This window comes from Pseudophryne corroboree, chromosome 1 (genome assembly GCF_028390025.1).
Source record: "Pseudophryne corroboree isolate aPseCor3 chromosome 1, aPseCor3.hap2, whole genome shotgun sequence".
Lineage (NCBI taxonomy): Eukaryota > Metazoa > Chordata > Amphibia > Anura > Myobatrachidae > Pseudophryne > Pseudophryne corroboree.
The window spans coordinates 141,751,961-141,769,542 of NC_086444.1; the positions used below are offsets into that span (position 1 = coordinate 141,751,961).

General features: G+C 46.0%; 1 long non-coding RNA gene across 1 annotated transcript in view; it reads right to left on the reverse strand.

The window, feature by feature from the left end:
- Positions 1-3,573: 3,573 nt before the first annotated feature.
- The window catches only part of LOC134993681 (uncharacterized), a 364,487-nt gene continuing 350,478 nt past the window's right edge, over positions 3,574-17,582 (reverse strand). The window contains exon 5 of the long non-coding RNA XR_010197380.1: positions 3,574-3,665. This is a non-coding gene — a long non-coding RNA (uncharacterized LOC134993681). The remainder of the gene's footprint in view (positions 3,666-17,582) is intronic.

Sequence of the window (17,582 nt, forward strand, 5' to 3'; positions counted from 1 at the left end):
TTCGTCCTGCACTGTTACTTGGTTAAGTAATGTTGGTTCAGCCGTTGCTGTTCCTGTTTCAAGTTTGGTTAGCTTGGATTTCCTCTTGTTGTGTGTGCTGGTTCGGAATCTCATCACTATCCTTATCTACAGATGGATCCACCTTTATCTTGAGTTCTTTGCTGCGCCTAGGCACACCATGGTTTATTAACATAAACACTTAATCTATTCTTCTCAACTGCAATACAATACAGAGAACAATACATCAGGGGATTAAGTCATTACAGCAGGGGATTAAGTCTGACTGACCTGGTTCAGTTAATCCTATTAAAAGCAAAGATAAACGTGGACCCATCTGTATCCTTCTCTCGAAGTATGTCCGTCTCCTTGGGCACAGTTTCCTAGACTGAGTCTGGTAGGAGGGGCATAGAGGGAGGAGCCAGCCCACACTATCAAATTCTTAAAGTGCCCATGGCTCCTAGTGGACCCGTCTATACCCCATGGTACTAAATGGACCCCAGTATCCTACATGTCTGTGTGCTCTGGAATCCAAATGTGAAGCCACTTCACATTTGGATTCCAGAGCACACAGACGTGTAGGATTGCTGCTGGTAAAAATCAGAAATTTGACAGCAGCTAAGAGCTTTTATACAATATATTAAGTATCTCTGATTCTATCCTAAACTTGACCCGTCTATACCCCATGGTACTAAATGGACCCCAGTATCCTACATGTCTGTGTGCTCTGGAATCCAAATGTGAAGCCACTTCACATTTGGATTCCAGAGCACACAGACGTGTAGGATTGCTGCTGGTAAAAGTCAGAAATTTGACAACAGCTAAGAGCTTTTATACAATACATTAAGTATCTCTGATTCTAACCTAAACTTATAGAACTCTACAAATATGGCTGTTGGAATCCAATTAGGATTGTTCTAAATATGTTTTTGGTAATTTTATTTGCCCTCGCTTATGGTACTATTCACTAAGTTACCATCTAAGAAGGAAAATTATTTCAATCATTCCTGTCATCACAATATGAAAACTCTATTATCTAAGAACTAACACCCCTGAAGAAGTTGCCACAGACGAAACGCGTTGGGTGAAATAAAATATTTTATTATAATATTAAATAGTTTTTTTTAGTATTCGGCTGTACTGTGTGTGTATATAAGGTACTAACAAAGCATGCTCAGTTTATATCCATAAATTCATTGGAATATCCATTAAATAAGAGAGATATTTTCATATATATACATAATGTGCTGCTGCGAGAGGCGGCACTCAGAGGACGTCTCATAAAGAAATACACTGCACATCCACAGGTACAGTACTGATGTTTTGAAAATGTACTTCCTTATTCAGAGTACTCTGAAGAAGGAAGTAAATTTCCGAAACGTCAGTACTGTACTTGTGGTTGTACAGTGTGTTTCTTTATGAGAAGTCCTCTGAGTGCCGCCTCTCGCAGCAAAACATTGTTTATTCCTTTTGGATGGCACCGGGGCTGTGTATATCATTTATACAGAGTGCCGGGCTTGCATAACATTTGTATATACATACATACATACATATATATTAACACACGTATCTATCTATCTATCTATCTATCTATCTATCTATACATACATAATACAGGAAGAGCAGATTCTGTACACACAGTGCATCCGGAAAGTATTCATGAAGTCAAAGAAATTGTCTGTAGACCTCCGAGACGGGATTGTCTCGAAGCACAAATCTGGGGATTGGTACAGAAAAATATCTGCTGCTTTGAAGGTCCCAATGAGCACAGTGGCCTCCATGATCTCTAAATGGAAGAAGTTCGGGACCACCAGGACTCTTCCTAGAGCTGGCCGGCTGTCTAAACTGAGTTATCAGGGAAAAGGGCGCTAGTCAGGGAGGTGACCAAGAACCCAATGGTCACTCTGTCCGAGCTACAGCATTCCTCTGTTGAGAGAGGAGAACCTTCCAGAAGGACAACCATCTCTGCAGCAATTCACCAATCAGGCCTGTATGGTAGAGTGGCCAGACAGAAGCAACTCCTTAGCAAAACGCACATAGCAGCCCTCCTGGAATTTGCGAAAATGCATCTGTAGGACTCTCAGACCATGAGAAACAAAATTCTTTGGACTGATGAAACAAAGATTGAACTTTTTGGCGTGAATGCCAGGCGTCATGTTTGGAGGAAACCTGGCAACGCTCATCACCAGGCCAATTCCATCCCTACAGTGAAGCATGGTGGTGGCAGCATCATGCTGTTGGGGATGTTTTTCAGTGGCAGGAACTGGGAGACTAGTCAGGATAGAGGGAAAGATGAATGCAGCAATGTACAGAGACATCCTGGATGAAAACCTGCTCCAGAGCGCTCTTGATCTGGGACGGCAGTTCATCTTTCAGCAGGACTACGACCCTAAGCACACAACCAAGATATCAAAGGAGTGACTTCAGGATAACTCTGTGAATGTCCTTGAGTGGCCCAGCCAAAACCCAGACTTAAATTTGATTGAACATCTCTGGAGAGATCTGAAAATGGCTGTGCACCGATGCTTCCCATCCAACCTGATGAAGCTTGAGAGGTGCTGCAAAGAGGAATAGGCAAAACTGCCCAAAAATAGGTGTGCCAAGCTTGTGGAATCGTATTCAAAAAGACTTGAGGCTGTAATTGCTGCCAAAGATGCATCAATAAAGTATTGAGCAAAGCTTTGAATACTTATGTACATGGGATTTCTTAGTTTTTTTCTTTTTAATAAATTTGCAAAAATCTAAAAAAAAAACATTTTTATCACGTTGTCATTATGGGGTTTTGTGTGTAGAATTTTGAGGGAAATTATTTTTTAATTCCATTTTGGAATAAGGTTGTAACATAAAATGTGGAAAAAGTTAAGTGCTGTGAATTCATTCCGGATGCACTGTAAGCTAATGGAGCCAGGCACATGCTGCAGTATTAGGCTCTGCCCACTCATGATCCCGTGATTCGCGGGTCTATGAAGTAGCGGAGCCAAAAATGACGTGATTCTCAAAGAATGGTGTCTTATTAGCCCTTCCTCATCCCCATAGACCCACTACTGACGGCATTATGCCACGATTGGCGGGGCTTTGATCAGGCAGCCATTTAAAGGTAAATCAGCCTGTTGGGGGGGTTTCTGGGTACTCAGAAACCCTCCTGCGTGCGCATGTGTGCGACCTCGTAGTCGTTCGTCTTTAGTCTATCCTCGTTTATACATGCAAGCCAATTTGGACAATATAGATGTAATGTACTGTCATATCGTCCAAATCGGACATCAATATCGTCCAGTGTGTACGCAAAAATCGTTGATGAAAAATCGGCCAATGATAATATCGTTGGTCATCAAAATTGCAGAAATCGCCAAGTGTGTAGGACCCTTTAGAAAATGCAGTCTGCATGGAACTTGCAAGACTGAGAGAAATCCTGAAATCATTGCAGAACAGAAGGTAAGGTACAAGGAACACTTAGAACATGCATGAAATAATCCCAGATCCTGACACCTTCATGTCAACCTTATTGTCCCAAACATAAACAGCACCTTCCACAATCACTGAATACAATTTGATGCTACAGTAGGTCCCTACCTCTACAGCGGTACTCCGCCATTAGCAGCTGGTCAGATCTGCTGCCTATCATATTTTTCCAGTATTCCATTGCTGTTAGATGTTTGAAGTAGTAAGCACTGCGGACAGCAGGAGAAACAGCTTTGAGTTGAACAATCTGGAAATAACAGTTAAATATACTGTAACAAGAGCTGCATTCTGAACGCTTTTAGTAGTAAAATACTAGTAGCTGTCTGCAAATCCGCTGATTATTACCATACACTAGCAATCTACAGCCCCGATTTGTCAGTGAAATCCAACATGTTGGACAACCTGATTAACCAATTCCGCACAAAGGGGTAATTCAGATATGATTGTAGATGTGCTAAATTTAGCACATCTACGATTATTTACTCTAACATGTGGGGGGACGCCCAGCACAGGGCTAATCCGCCCCGCATGTCAGGCCCTACCTTTCACCTGGCAAGCCTAATTCAGACCCGATCGCTGTGCTGCAAATTTGCAGAGGGCTCCGATCAGATGGTCACCGCCCACAGAGAGTGAAAACCCACCCTGTGCAAGTGCATGTGTACGCCGTGCGAAAACTTTGCCAGACAGCGGACATCTGCAAATCCGTTCGTAACTCACAATCAAATACTTTTTCCAGTCTGTGCGTAGCCCAGGACTTACTCCTACAATGCGATACAAACAGGCTTATCGGGGCCGGAGCTGACGTCACACACCCTCCCAGAAAACGCTTTTGAATGCCTGCATTTTTCCTGGCACCCACAGAAAATGGCCACTTACCACCCACAAATGTCGCCTTCCTGTCAATCACCTTGTGTACGCCTAGTGATCGAAATTTTTGCACCATTCTGTCGCTGTTTTCATCGTCTACAGCAGTGGTTTCCAAACTTTTTTGAATCACGGCGCCCTAGAGTATCAGAATTTTTTTCATGCGGTACAGGAGAGCATACCTCTACACCACACAGGGCAAACCCTGTGAACATTATTTGGATTAAATATTAAAAACCCCTTTATTTGGAGTAAATAATATACAGCACAGGACAGCACCACTGAACTTATATGGCAGCACCAATGGACTGGACTTATGCGGCAGTACCACTGGAATTATACGGCAGTATCACTGGAATTATACGGCAGTAGCACTGGAATAATATGGCAGTACCACTGGATTTATATGGCAGTACCACTGGATTTATACGGCAGTACCACTGGACTGGATTTATACAGCAGTATCACTGGACTTATACGCCAGTACTACTGGAATTATACGGCAGTATCACTGGAATTATACGGCAGTATCACTGGAATTACACGGCAGTATCACTGGAATTACACGGCAGTACCACTGGACTGGATTTATACGCCAGTATCAGTGGAGTTATACACCAGTACCACTGGAATTATACGGAAGTATCACTGGAATTATACGGAAGTATCACTGGAATTATACGGCAGTATCACTGGAATTATACGGCATTACCACTGGACTTATACGGCAGTACCACTGGACTGGATTTATATGGCAGTATCACTGGTTTTATACTCCAGTACCACTGGAATTATACGGCAGTATCACTGGAATTATATGGAAGTACCACTGGACATATACGGCAGTATCACTTGACTGGATTTATATGCCAGTACCACTGGATTTATATGGTAGTACCACTGGACATATACAGCAGTATCACTGGAATTATATTGCAGTACCACTGGACATATATGGCAGTACCACTGGACTGGATTTATACGCCAGTACCAGTGGAATTATACGGCAGTATCACTGGAATTATATGGCAGTACCACTGGACATATACGGCAGTATCACTGGACTGGATTTATACGACAGTACAACTGGATTTATATGGCAGAGGCAGTACCACTGGACATATACAGCAGTATCACTGGATTTATATGGCAGTACCACAGGACATATACAGCAGTATCTCTGCACTGGATTTATATGCCAGTACCATTGGATTTATACAACATGACCACTGGACATATATGGCAGTATCACTGAAATTATATGGCAGTCCCACAGGACATATACGGCAGTATCACTGGACTGGATTTGTACACCAGTAACGCTGGAATTATACGCCAGTACCAGTGGAATTATACGTCAGTATCACTGGAATTATATGGCAGTATCACTGGAATTATATGGCAGTACCACTGGACTGGATTTATACGCCAGTACCACTGGAGTTATATGGCAGTACCACTTGACATATATGGCATTATCACTTGATTTATACAGCAGTAGCACTGGACATATACGGCAGTATCACTGGACATATACGGCGGTTTCACTGGACATATATGGCAGTACCACTGGACATATACAGCAGCACATGAACACCACCACTGGACTGATGCAGTATAACACAGCACCACTGCAATGGACTGGACTTATACAGCAGCACTGGACACATGGCAGCAGAGGACATCACCACTGTGACTGGACTGATGCAGCACAAGACACTACCACTGGACTGATGCAGGATAACACAGCACCACTGCAATGGATTGGACTTATACAGCAGCACTGGACATATGGCAGCAGAGGACACCACCTTGCGACTGGACTAATGCAGCACAAGACACCACCACTGGACTGATGCAGCACAACACAGCACCACTGGACTGGACTTATACAGCAGCACTGGACATATGGCAGCAGAGGACACCACCACTGTGACTGGACTGATGCAGCACAAGACACCACCACTGTACTGATGCAGCACAACACAGCACCACTGGACTGGATTTATACAGCAGCACTGGACATATGGCAGCAGAGGACAACACCACTGATGCAGCACAAGACACTACCACTGTACTGATGCAGGACACTGAGGACAGAGACACGTCCTCTCTCTACACTCTCCACTGCCGGAGTGAAAATGGCGGAAACGCACGGCTCCTTATATGGAATCCAAACCCCGTGAGAATCCGACAGCGGGATGATGACGTTTTGCCTCGTTCTTGTTTCTAAGTCAGTTAAGTTTGGGGGTGTTCGGCTCTCAGGGAATCGAATCCGCTCATCTCTACTTTTTATTTACTTTTTTCAGTATAAATATTTCTTTATGTGCAGATGAATAATAATTCAGTTGCAACTATTATTATTATTATTATATATTATTTTATTTTTTGGGGGGGGGGCAGTCTGACGAAAAATCCTGTAGAGTTCCACGAAAAATCGATACAGCACTTGGAAGCAGATAATAGATTATCTGAAAAACCAGTAGTGTTTTGCCATTTTGCTGTTTGCTCTTGCTAAGTAAACATAGCAGATAGTGTCTCTGGATACAGTGATTACACAACCATTTGTTAATATTAATATAAGGTCAGACTGATGGGGTTGGAGGGGATCTGCTCTCATACTTTTGATACCCTATACTTAAGGGTGGTACACACGGAGAGATCTGTGCTTAATTTCTAAGCTATCTGACCAAATTTCTTAGAAATTAAGGGGGGTAATTCCAAGTTGATCGCAGCAGGAATTTTGTTAGCAGTTGGGCAAAACCATGTGCACTGCATGGGAGGCAGATATAACATGTGCAGAAAGAGTTAGATTTGGGTGGGTTATTTTATTTTTGTGCAGGGTAAATACTGGCTGCTTTATTTTTACACTGCAAATTAGATTGCAGATTGAACACATCACACCCAAATCTAACTCTCTCTGCACATGTTAAATCTGCCTCCCCTGCAGTGCACTTGGTTTTGCCCAACTGCTAACAAAATTCCTGCTGCGATCAACTTGGAATTACCCCCTAAGCACGGATCTCTCCGTGTGTATGCCCATAGCACATACTTGCCTACTTTTGAAATAGCATTTCAGGGAGATTGTGAAAGTAACTAGGGTTACCACCTCATCCCTTTAATTCAGGACACAGGTTCTGTGGCTGACTGACTTCATGACTCCATTTCACCTGGTTTTAATTAGCCACAGAACCTGTGTAATTAATATGTGTCTAGAATTAAAGGGATGAGGTGGTAACCCTAAAAGTACCACCTATCAGCGCGGACGTGTACTTCTACATCTGAGAGGCGTGTCTAAAAATTACTTACATACAAATGTAAATGTGCCCCAAAGTTAGTAAGATCTACTTGTTGAAGAAAAGACACTGATATTTTGCAGTATTTGTTTGTGTATTGTGTTTTACAAGAGGTTCCATATACTGTAAGTGGCCACGAAAAACCTTATTTAAAATGCATGTAGCCATAGGGATTCATTGGGGGTCATTCCAAGTTGATCGCTAGCTGCCATTGTTCGCTGCGTAGCAATCAGTGGAAAAAACGGCTAATCTGCGCATGCGTATGCACCGCAATGCGCACGCGTGTCATACGGGTACAAAGTGCTTTGTGATTTTGCACTGGTTCTAGCGACGATTCTAAACGCACAGCCGATCGCAAGGAGATTGATATGAAGTGGGCGTTTCTGGGTGGCAACTGACCATTTTCAGGGAGTGTTTGGTAAAACACAAGTGTGGCAGAAAAACACAGGCGTGGCTGGGCGTTCGATGGGCAAGTATGTGACGTCAAAAGCCGTCCCTCCGTCGTTAGAATCAACGCACACGAAGAGTAACTACAGGGCTGGTCTTGTTTTGCACAAAAAGATTTTGCAGGCGCTCTGCTGCACAAGCGTTCGCACTTCTACAAAGCTAAAATACACTCCCCAGTGGGCGGCGACTATGCGTTTGTACAGCTGCTTAAAACTGCTAGCAAGCGATCAACTCGGAATGACCCCCACTGAGTCTTACAACCGATGCAGGGAGATGGCACTGTTGATCCCATTTGACTGTATGTATCTCTGATTTATTTTTTCCGCAAGAATGTAACAGCTGCATAATAGGGATAAGGTGCAATCAGGGAGATTGATGAACTAATCAGGGAGTCAGGGAGATTGCTGCTATTTCAGGGAGTCTCCTGCAGAATGAGGGAGGGTAGGCAACTATGCTGTAGCGATAGTGATGCGCGACCACACGCATCGCTGTCGCCGGTTCTAGATTGTGCATGCATGCAGGCACAATCTAGTCAGGTCGCTCACTTCACCGCTGTGTGAAGTGAGCGGAACCCCGCCCCTACCCTCTGCACAGCACACATCGTGGACCCCAGCATTCACTTACCCGGTCTGGCGGTGCTGCATTAACTCTTCTGGCCGGCTGCTCACTGTGGCTCTGCTTCCAGCAGTATCAGGCGGTCGCAGCTCTCATAGGGACACGAGCACCGCTATTTACAATTTAAAGGGCAAGTAGTGTAAAAACATAATATTATGTTTGGCACCAAGTTCCTCCCTATAAAGGAAGTCTCTAGGCACTACCCAGTGCTTCCTGGTGCATTCTCTAGTGAATTACGTTCTTGATTCTTATTTCCCCTGTGTTCTATCCTTTGCCTATTCCCTGTCTGGTTTCTGCTAGTTCCTGTACCCGTGTTTTGTCCGGTCCCGTTCCAGTCTGATGACCATGTTACTGCATGCCTCATGGTGAATACTCAGCTGTTGTACCAGCTTATACCAGCCCTGTATTTAGGAATCCAGACAAAGGGCAGTGACCCGTGTGTCAGGCACAGTGAAGTCTAAATTCTCTTGTGGTAGTCCCTGGTGAAAACTCCATGCCTCTGTTCTGGGTCCCAATATGGGTCAGAATATACTAATCCACCAAAAGAGCTACTGGAGCGTGATCAGGCTCAGATTTTGATGTAGTACGAATGCCAAATTGCAGGGGCGTATCTAACCCTTGGCCAGGATACCACTTGCCAGCAGCGCCTGTCGTGCGGGCGGGGGCACCGCCTAGCTGTGCCACCCATGGCAAGGGGATAGAATCACAGTCCACAGGACTCTCCCGTAGCTCTCCCTCTGTTCTACCCCTCCCAGCGGTGGCAGAAGTGTAGTCCCCAACACATCACTAAAACCAGCACCAGGCTGAACCAGTTGTGGGGGGGAAGGGGTAATGCCTTTAGCAGGGGAGACACTCAGTGTGGGGTCCCCCTGCCATAACATTGATCAGCCCCAAGCCAGTCAGCCCAGGGCTAGAATTCCTCAAAATGTGGGGACCCCAAAAAATAAAAATGGGGTCCCCCCTCCCGAGCAACAACCAACACTGGGCTGATAGCCCAGTGCTATGCCCCGCAACCCTGGTGGTGGTGGGTGCGGGTTTCATTGTATTTTAATATTGTTCTTTACAGGTTGCCTACAGACATAAAGGGCCCGCTAGCACCTGTAGTCCACCTGTAAAGAAAATATTAAAATAAAACACTACACTGTCTCAAAAAAAAGTTTTATTAGACAGGGTCTTCACCTGGGGATGGCGTCCTTTAAGCTCTTTTGTGTGGCCGCCGCCTTCCCAGGCCTTTTGGCGTCTTCACCTGGGGGGCCGCCGCCTCCCCATGGTTTCCGGGGTCTTCACCCGGTGGGCGGCGGTCTTTAAGCTCTGTTGCATGGCCGCCAATTCCCCAGGGCTTTAATGGTGCCGCTTTCCAATGCATTTCCAATGGGCATTTACTGCCCATGGCTTGGCCCTGCCCACGCCCCGCCCCCCGCTCCCACACCTTTTCCCATTCACAACGGGAGGCACCACGATCGGTGCCTCCCAAACACATTTACAGAGGAGTAATGATTAAATTACTATAAAGGAGATACTTATGACACAGAATATGTGTCATAAGTATCTTCTTTGTTTTATTTTAATCAGGCTTGGTGAGAGGCGCAGATGTCGCAGCCATCTTAAGACAGTGAGGAGAAATATGCAGCAGGTGCAGCCAGCATATATCTCGTTCCCTGAGAGTGAGTACTGTAGGAAATTGACAGCCCGGGCACAGGCAAGTGTGTCCTTCAGCCTCTGCCACCCTTGTCACAGACTGAGCAGTGTTTAAAAGGGCACAGCCAGCAGCGCCATAGTTTGCAAGTAAAAACCCTCACAAGGGGTGCTAAAAGTGATTGGTATGGGATCCCGGCATACGAGATGCCGGCTGTCACTATACCGACAGCGGCATCCCATCCGCCAGAATGTTGGCAGCTTCGCAAGTGCATTGTGGCCCATTGTGATCCGAGCATGATGGTTCGCTTTGCTCACCACAGGTTCTTTTCTCCCTCTATGGGTGTCGTGGACACCCACAGAGGGAGAATCGGCTACCTGGCTGGTATTCAAGCGGCTGCATTGGTACTTGTAACACAAATCCAAGGGAAATATTTGTTCTGAAGGACTGTGTTTTATGCAAGCGCAGACAGATAGTTATTTCTGGAAGGACTGAGTTACTTATACAGATGAAGATCAAGCCCTGCAACTAAGAGAGACTGGGTTTGTTCTATCCAAAAGTCCCTCATTGTGAGTGAGTTGCTATTGTTATTATTATTCCATTTTATTTATAGAGCGCCACAAGTGTTTCGCTGTGCCGTACAAAGGACAGTACAGGGAGACAAAACTTAGCATTACAGTAAATAAATAACAAAAATAGAGTACAGGTAACAAAGAGCACCACAATTCTCAAAACATAATACAGCTTAGATGTAAGTAGCGAGGGAGTAATCATTGTACTATTTGGGGCTGGTGGCCATAGATAGAGATGAGCCTTCACCAGTAGGAGAGAAAGCAGGTAGAGATGGTCGCTGAGTAGTTAGAGGACCCTACCATTCCTTTGCTAGTTACAACCTCTTTGAATAAGAACTGAGTATCATTAACATTTTTCTAACCTAGGATTCCCCCAATATCTGTGTGCCCATTCCCCCATTGACACGCTGGTGAAGATATTTGTTACCTTGGATAGGGAAAGCTAGAAAGTTATTATTTAGTATTACTGAGTATATTGCTATTATTCTTATTATTATCACATTATAGAATGGAATGCACAGTGTCTGATATTATTTTATGATTCCAACGAAGGTATGTTATTTTTTTACTCTGCATTTGTGATTCCAATTACTTGTCTTTTGCATACTGGATGGTCTGTTGTGGTGTGAACTGTAGTGAATTGTATATTCCTGTTCTTCTTGTATGCCAAATTCTTCTTTTTGTGATTTCCAACCAAGCAATATCCATTGACCAACCAGTCATCCCAAATCCAGAGTTCATTACAGATCAATAAAAAGACTTCCTGTTAAAATTGCTGACTCACTTCTGATTCATATAAATCTATCCTACCTCTCTGAGCACAGTACTATGAAACAACACCTGTAATACCTCTCTCAACCACTTAGACATACCCTGCCAACCACAGGGGTGTTACAAGAGTTGCCAGTCCCTTACTTTTGCCAGGGGCACTTAGACCTCTAGATACACCCCTGCCAAATCTCTCAAAATTTGATGGGGAATCCAAAAGTTGTGGAGGGTTCCTGAATCAGTCCACGACACCCATAGAGGGAGAATAAATTAGTGTGCCGAGTGCAGCGAGGCACCGTGCCCGCAAGGGGCTGCGTTGCGCACGCCCCCTGTCGGGATTGTGCCGGTCGGGATTCCGGTGTTGGTACTGATCCCTCTACATGGGACAGTTCGCTGTGCAGTACAGAATTCTTGCCTCTGAGCTTGGGTGTAACAATGAAGCATTGGTTGCTGTGTTTATGCAGGGATTGTCAGAATGAGTAAAAGATCAGCTGACTTCCAGAGAATTGCCATCATCCCTGATGATCTGACATACTTGTGCATCAGGGTGGATCTCTGTCTCGACGCCTTACTTTCAAATTAGCTCCTTTATTCATTGCTCCTGTTGTACCTCTCAAACAATTCATACAGGTCGGGAAATCACGGCTTTTTGCTGAAGAAAGAGAAAGAAGGTTACAAAATAATCTGTGTTTATATTGTGGTGCTCCAGGCCACATTCTGCTATTTGTTTCATGCATCCAGGAAATTAAGGGATCTAACTGATCGTTACTAGATCTTGCTAGTGTGGTGCGGTTGGGTTGTTTTGGCCCTGGGGGATGTGGGGGGTCCAGTGCTCTGGACTTGAACCTTAGGAATGTTAGGAACCCGCCTGATGAAGTCATCTGATGAAGTCATCTGGCTGTGGTAGGTAGGCCCATATTTGTGGCCAAAAAATTATGATAAGAAACTCAGTTTTACTCCATGTTAAATTGAAGATTATAATTGATTTGATTACCAGCATTAGTGCTTAGAGTGTGCACCTGGAGCATGGTAGCACCTCTTATTATGTTCAGAATTAAGTAGTGCAGTCCAGCCCTTCATATTAAAGTTTCCTGGTTCTTCATAGAACTTGAAACTTAGTTTTGCTCTTTTATTTCCATTTGCTATTGAGCTGAATACAGGCTATCTTTATTATCAACCAATTCCCCTTCGAAAGTCTTAAAGACAATCGCCCAAATGTAATAGCCTGCGAGATGTAGTCAGCAGCGAGATTTCAGCTGTGTAGCCACAAAATTTAAAGTACCAGTTTGTTCTACATCAAAACCAACCAGTTTATACTACTTTTACAGCAAAAACCCAGTTTCAACCAAGGTTTCCGGATACAGTTCCAACCTGGGTCAGACCAGGGTCAGACCCTGTTTACAGTGTACATTTGATTTTGAGTTTATTCCCGGGTTAGCCCCATTTACACTAAACCCGGGTTGCCCCAGATATCAGAACATTCCTTTAGGTGGACCTCTGCATACACAGCCAATCAGCAGATTTTAAGCATAACCAAGGTGGATAACCCATGTTGAGCTGTTTACACTGCATCGTTACCTGGATCCAACCTTGGTAGTTCCAGGGTCGGATTCCCTGGTCACTCGACCTGGGTTATTTTTCAAGAACCCTTTCTCTTACGTCCTAGAGGAAGCTGGGGTCCACATTAGTACCATGGGGTATAGATGGGTCCACTAGGAGCCACTGGCACTTTAAGAGTTTAATAGTGTGGGCTGGCTCCTCCCTCTATGCCCCTCCTACCAGACTCAGTGTTGAAAATGTGGCCGGAGGAGCCGGTCACAGCTAGCGGAGCTCCATAGGAGTTTTTTTAGTTTATTATTTTTCTTAGAGTTAGGCACAGGAAGGCTGCTGGCAACAGCCTCCTTGCTTCGTGGGACTTGGGGGGGGGGGGTAGTGTACAACCCTGAGAGGTTAATGGCCACTATCTCCGCTGACAGGACACTGAGCTCCTGACGGTGATGATCGTTAGCCGCCCGAGGCGACTGCTCACTCCCGCAGCATGCCGCCACCCCCTAATAGAGCCAGAAGATTCCGGTGGCGAGTGTGTCACTGGCGACCCGACAAATAGGGAGCCGGTGTGAATGGCGGCAACAGGGTAGGAGTGCAGTACTAACTGCACTCCGGAGAGCTCAGCGGTACACAGTGCGGCACTATGAGGGGTGCCCTGAGCCAGCGCAAATACCCTACATTGGTCACTCAAGGCTGTCAGGGACCTTGGTAACGCTGCTAGCCCATACCTCAGGCAAGTATAAAGATTTGAAAGTGCGGGAAGACGCGCCATGTTCAAGGGGCGGAGCTTCTCCTCATAGCGGACCCAGCGGCTTCCAGCGCCATTTTCTCCCTGCAGATACAGCTACAGCGACGCTGACAGGGAGTGCTATCCCTCCACACGACTCCAGCTATCCTGTGCGGTACCAGGGGGTTGTAGAAGGGAAGAGGAGGCTGTAAATTACTCTGTAGTCTTTTAAGGGTACACAGTCAGCGCCAGGTATTTGGTTTATAACTACCTGTTGAAGCGCTGTGTGTGTGCTGGCTCCAAGCTCTGTTTCTCTGAAGGTACTTGGGGGGAAAACTGTGTCTGACATTTTCCTGTGTGTGTTTGGGTGTATGTTCTCTCACATAGTCATGTCCAAGGACTTATGCTGCAGAGGAAGTTTCTTCTCCAGAGGAATCCATTCCAGGTACCCAGGAATGTCTTGTCTCAGGCTTCTATATCTGAGCCAGAATGGCTGACTTCAATTAAGGGAATGATCTCTCAGATTTATACTAGGGTGGCTTATACTGAGACTAAAACTCAGGTTTTAAAGAATTCTATGGCAGTTTGGTCATGTTCTGTTCCTATTCCTTCTAAATCCCCTAGCATATACCCAAAGAAACTTGCACTTGCCCAGATTATGCAAGCCGACACGGATACCGACTCTGACACGGCAGATGGTGATGGGGATTTGCTGAGGGGGGCGGCATCCCTTGCAAAGGGGGTGCAGATCATGATTGAGGCCATTAGAGATGTGTTACACATTACTGACACACCACCTGAGCAGGTTGAGGAGGCTTACTTCACAGTCAATAAGAAAGCCTTGCTAACCTTCCCTGCGTCTAAATAATTAAACACTCTATTTGAAAAATCCTGGGAAAAACCGGAGAAAAAATTCTAGATCCCAAAAAGGGTTCTGGTTGCTTTCCCTTCCCTGAGGAAGATAGAAAAAAAACAGGAAAAACCCACCCATAGTTGACGCATCTGTCTCCAGACTGTCAAAAAATGTGGTTTTACCTGTCCCTGGATCTACCGCATTAAAAGAACTGGCTGATCGTAAAATTGACACTACGCTCAAATCCATATACACTGCTTCAGGAGTAGCGTTAAGGCCCACGATTGCCTGTACATGGATTTCTAAAGCTATAGTAAAGTGGTCAGGCACGTTACTAGAGGACTTAGATACAAAGGATAGAAGTGACATTGAACTGTTTTACGTAACATACAGGATTCTGCGGGTTTCATGGTGGAGTCCATGAAGGACCTAGGTACGCTGAATGCAAGGATATCTTCCATGGCTGTCTCAGCTCGCAGGGTACTCTGGCTATGCCAACGGTCTGCAGACGCGGAATCCAGGAGAAGTGTGGAGAACCTACCCTGCACAGGTCAGGCTCTATTTGGGGAAGCGTGGGATGCGTGGATTTCCACGGCAACTGCGGGTAAGTCACCCTTTCTTCCCTCAGCTACTCCTTCTACGAAGAAACCCTATTCTTTATCAACATCGCAGTCCTTTTGGACTGCAAAGACAAAAAAGTCCAAGCCTCCTACCACCTTCTTTAGAGGTGGTTGGGCAAAATCCAAAAAGCCTGCACCTGCAGGTTCCTAGGACCAGAAGCCTGCTTCTGGTTCCTCAAAATCCTCAGCATGATGGTGGACCGCACAGCCTGGAGAATGGGCTGGTGGGTGTGAGACTCAGACATTTCAGCCACGTCTGGGTGTCGTCCGGCCTGGATCCCTGGATACAGGATATTGTGTCCCAGGGGTACAGACTGCAGTTTCAAGAACTCCCGCCTCACCGATTCTTCAAATCAGGCTTGCCAGCTTTACTGACAGAAAGGGCTATCCTACAGGAAGCCATCCAAAAATTGGAAAAGTCAGAGGTCATTGTTCCAGTTCCACCTCATATACAACACATGGGTTACTATTCAAACCATTTCGTGGTACCAAAACCGGATGGTTCGGTCAGACCGATTTTGAACTTGAAATCGTTAAACCCTTATCTGAGGGAGTTCAAGTTCAAAATGGAGTCTCTGAGAGCGGTGATCTCAGGTCTGGAGGAGGAAGAGTTTCTGGTATTCCTAGATATCAAGGATGCGTACCTCCACGTTCCGATTTGGCCGCCGCATCAGGCTTATCTCAAATTTGCACTGTTAGACAGTTCCAGGCACTGCCATTCGGTCTCTCCATGGCACCGAGGGTGTTCAACAAGGCGATGGCAGAGATGATGGTTCTCCTCCGCAGACAGGGAGTGAACATAATTCCATATCTGGACGATCTGCTGATAAAGGCATTGTCCAGGGTGAAGTTGTTGCAGTCCATTGCTCTCACGACTCGTCTGCTCAGGGAACATGGTTGGATCCTGAACCTTCCAAAGTCACATTTGGAGCCGACAAGGAGATTGTCTTTCCTGGGGATGATCCTCGACACGGAAGTGCAGAGGGTGTTTCTACCGGTGGAGAAAGCATTGGTGATACAATCAATGGTCCGGGATATCTGGAAGCCTGCCCGGGTATCGGTTCATCAGTGCATTCGCCTTCTGGGGAAGATGGTTGCCTCCTACGAGGCTCTACAGTATGGAAGATTTCATGCTCGATCCTTCCAACTGGATCTCCTAGACAAGTGATCGGGATCTCATCTACACATGCACCACGGATACGTCTGTCACCGAAAGCAAGGATTTCACTCCTCTGGTGTCTGCAAATGCCTCACCTTCTGGAGGGCCGCAGGTTCGGGGTTCAGAACTGGATCCTTCTAAACACGGAAGCAAGTCTCAGGGGTTGGGGCGCAGTCACTCAAGGGGAAACCTTCCAAGGAAGGTGGTCAAGTCTGGAATCCATTCTTACAATAAACATTCTGGAACTTATAGGCCCTACACACTGGCCGATATTCTGAAAGATATGAACGATCTCGTTCATAAATGAACGAGAACTCGTTCATATCTTTCAGTGTGGAGACTCCAGCAATGAACGATGCGCGGCCCCGCGCTCGTTCATCGCTGATCTCCCGTCGGCTGTGCATGCAGGCCAATATGGACGATCTCGTCCATATTTGCCTGCACTTCAATGCAGCCGGGTGACGGGGGGAATGAAGAAACTTCACTCCCCCCGTCACTGCCCCCCCGCCGCCGGGTTGCTCGTCGGCCGTATCGGCCGTCGGGCACCTCGGCGGCGCATCGCCGAGTGTGTAGGGCCCCTAAGAGCCGTGGACAACGGTCTTCTCCAAGCGCCACATCTTCTGCGAGATCGGGTCATTCAGGTGCAGTCGGACAATGTAACGATGGTGACCTACATAAACCGACAGGGGGGAACAAAGAGTAGAGCTGCTATGTCAGAGGTAACAAGAATCCTCCTCTGGTCAGAAAAGCATGCAGTGGCGCTGTCGGCAATCTTCCTTCCAGGAGTGGACAATTGGGAAGTGGACTTCCTCAGCATGCACGATCTCCATCCAGGAGAATGGGGCCTCCATCCGGAGGTGTTCACAGAGGTAACCTGTAGTTGGGGCGTTCCTCAAATAAACATGATGGTCTCACGTCTCAACAAGAAACTTTGGAGGTACTGTTCCAGGTCGAGAGACCCACAAGCAGTGGCGGTGGATACCCTGGTAAAACCGTGGGAGTTCAAGTCAGTGTATGTGTT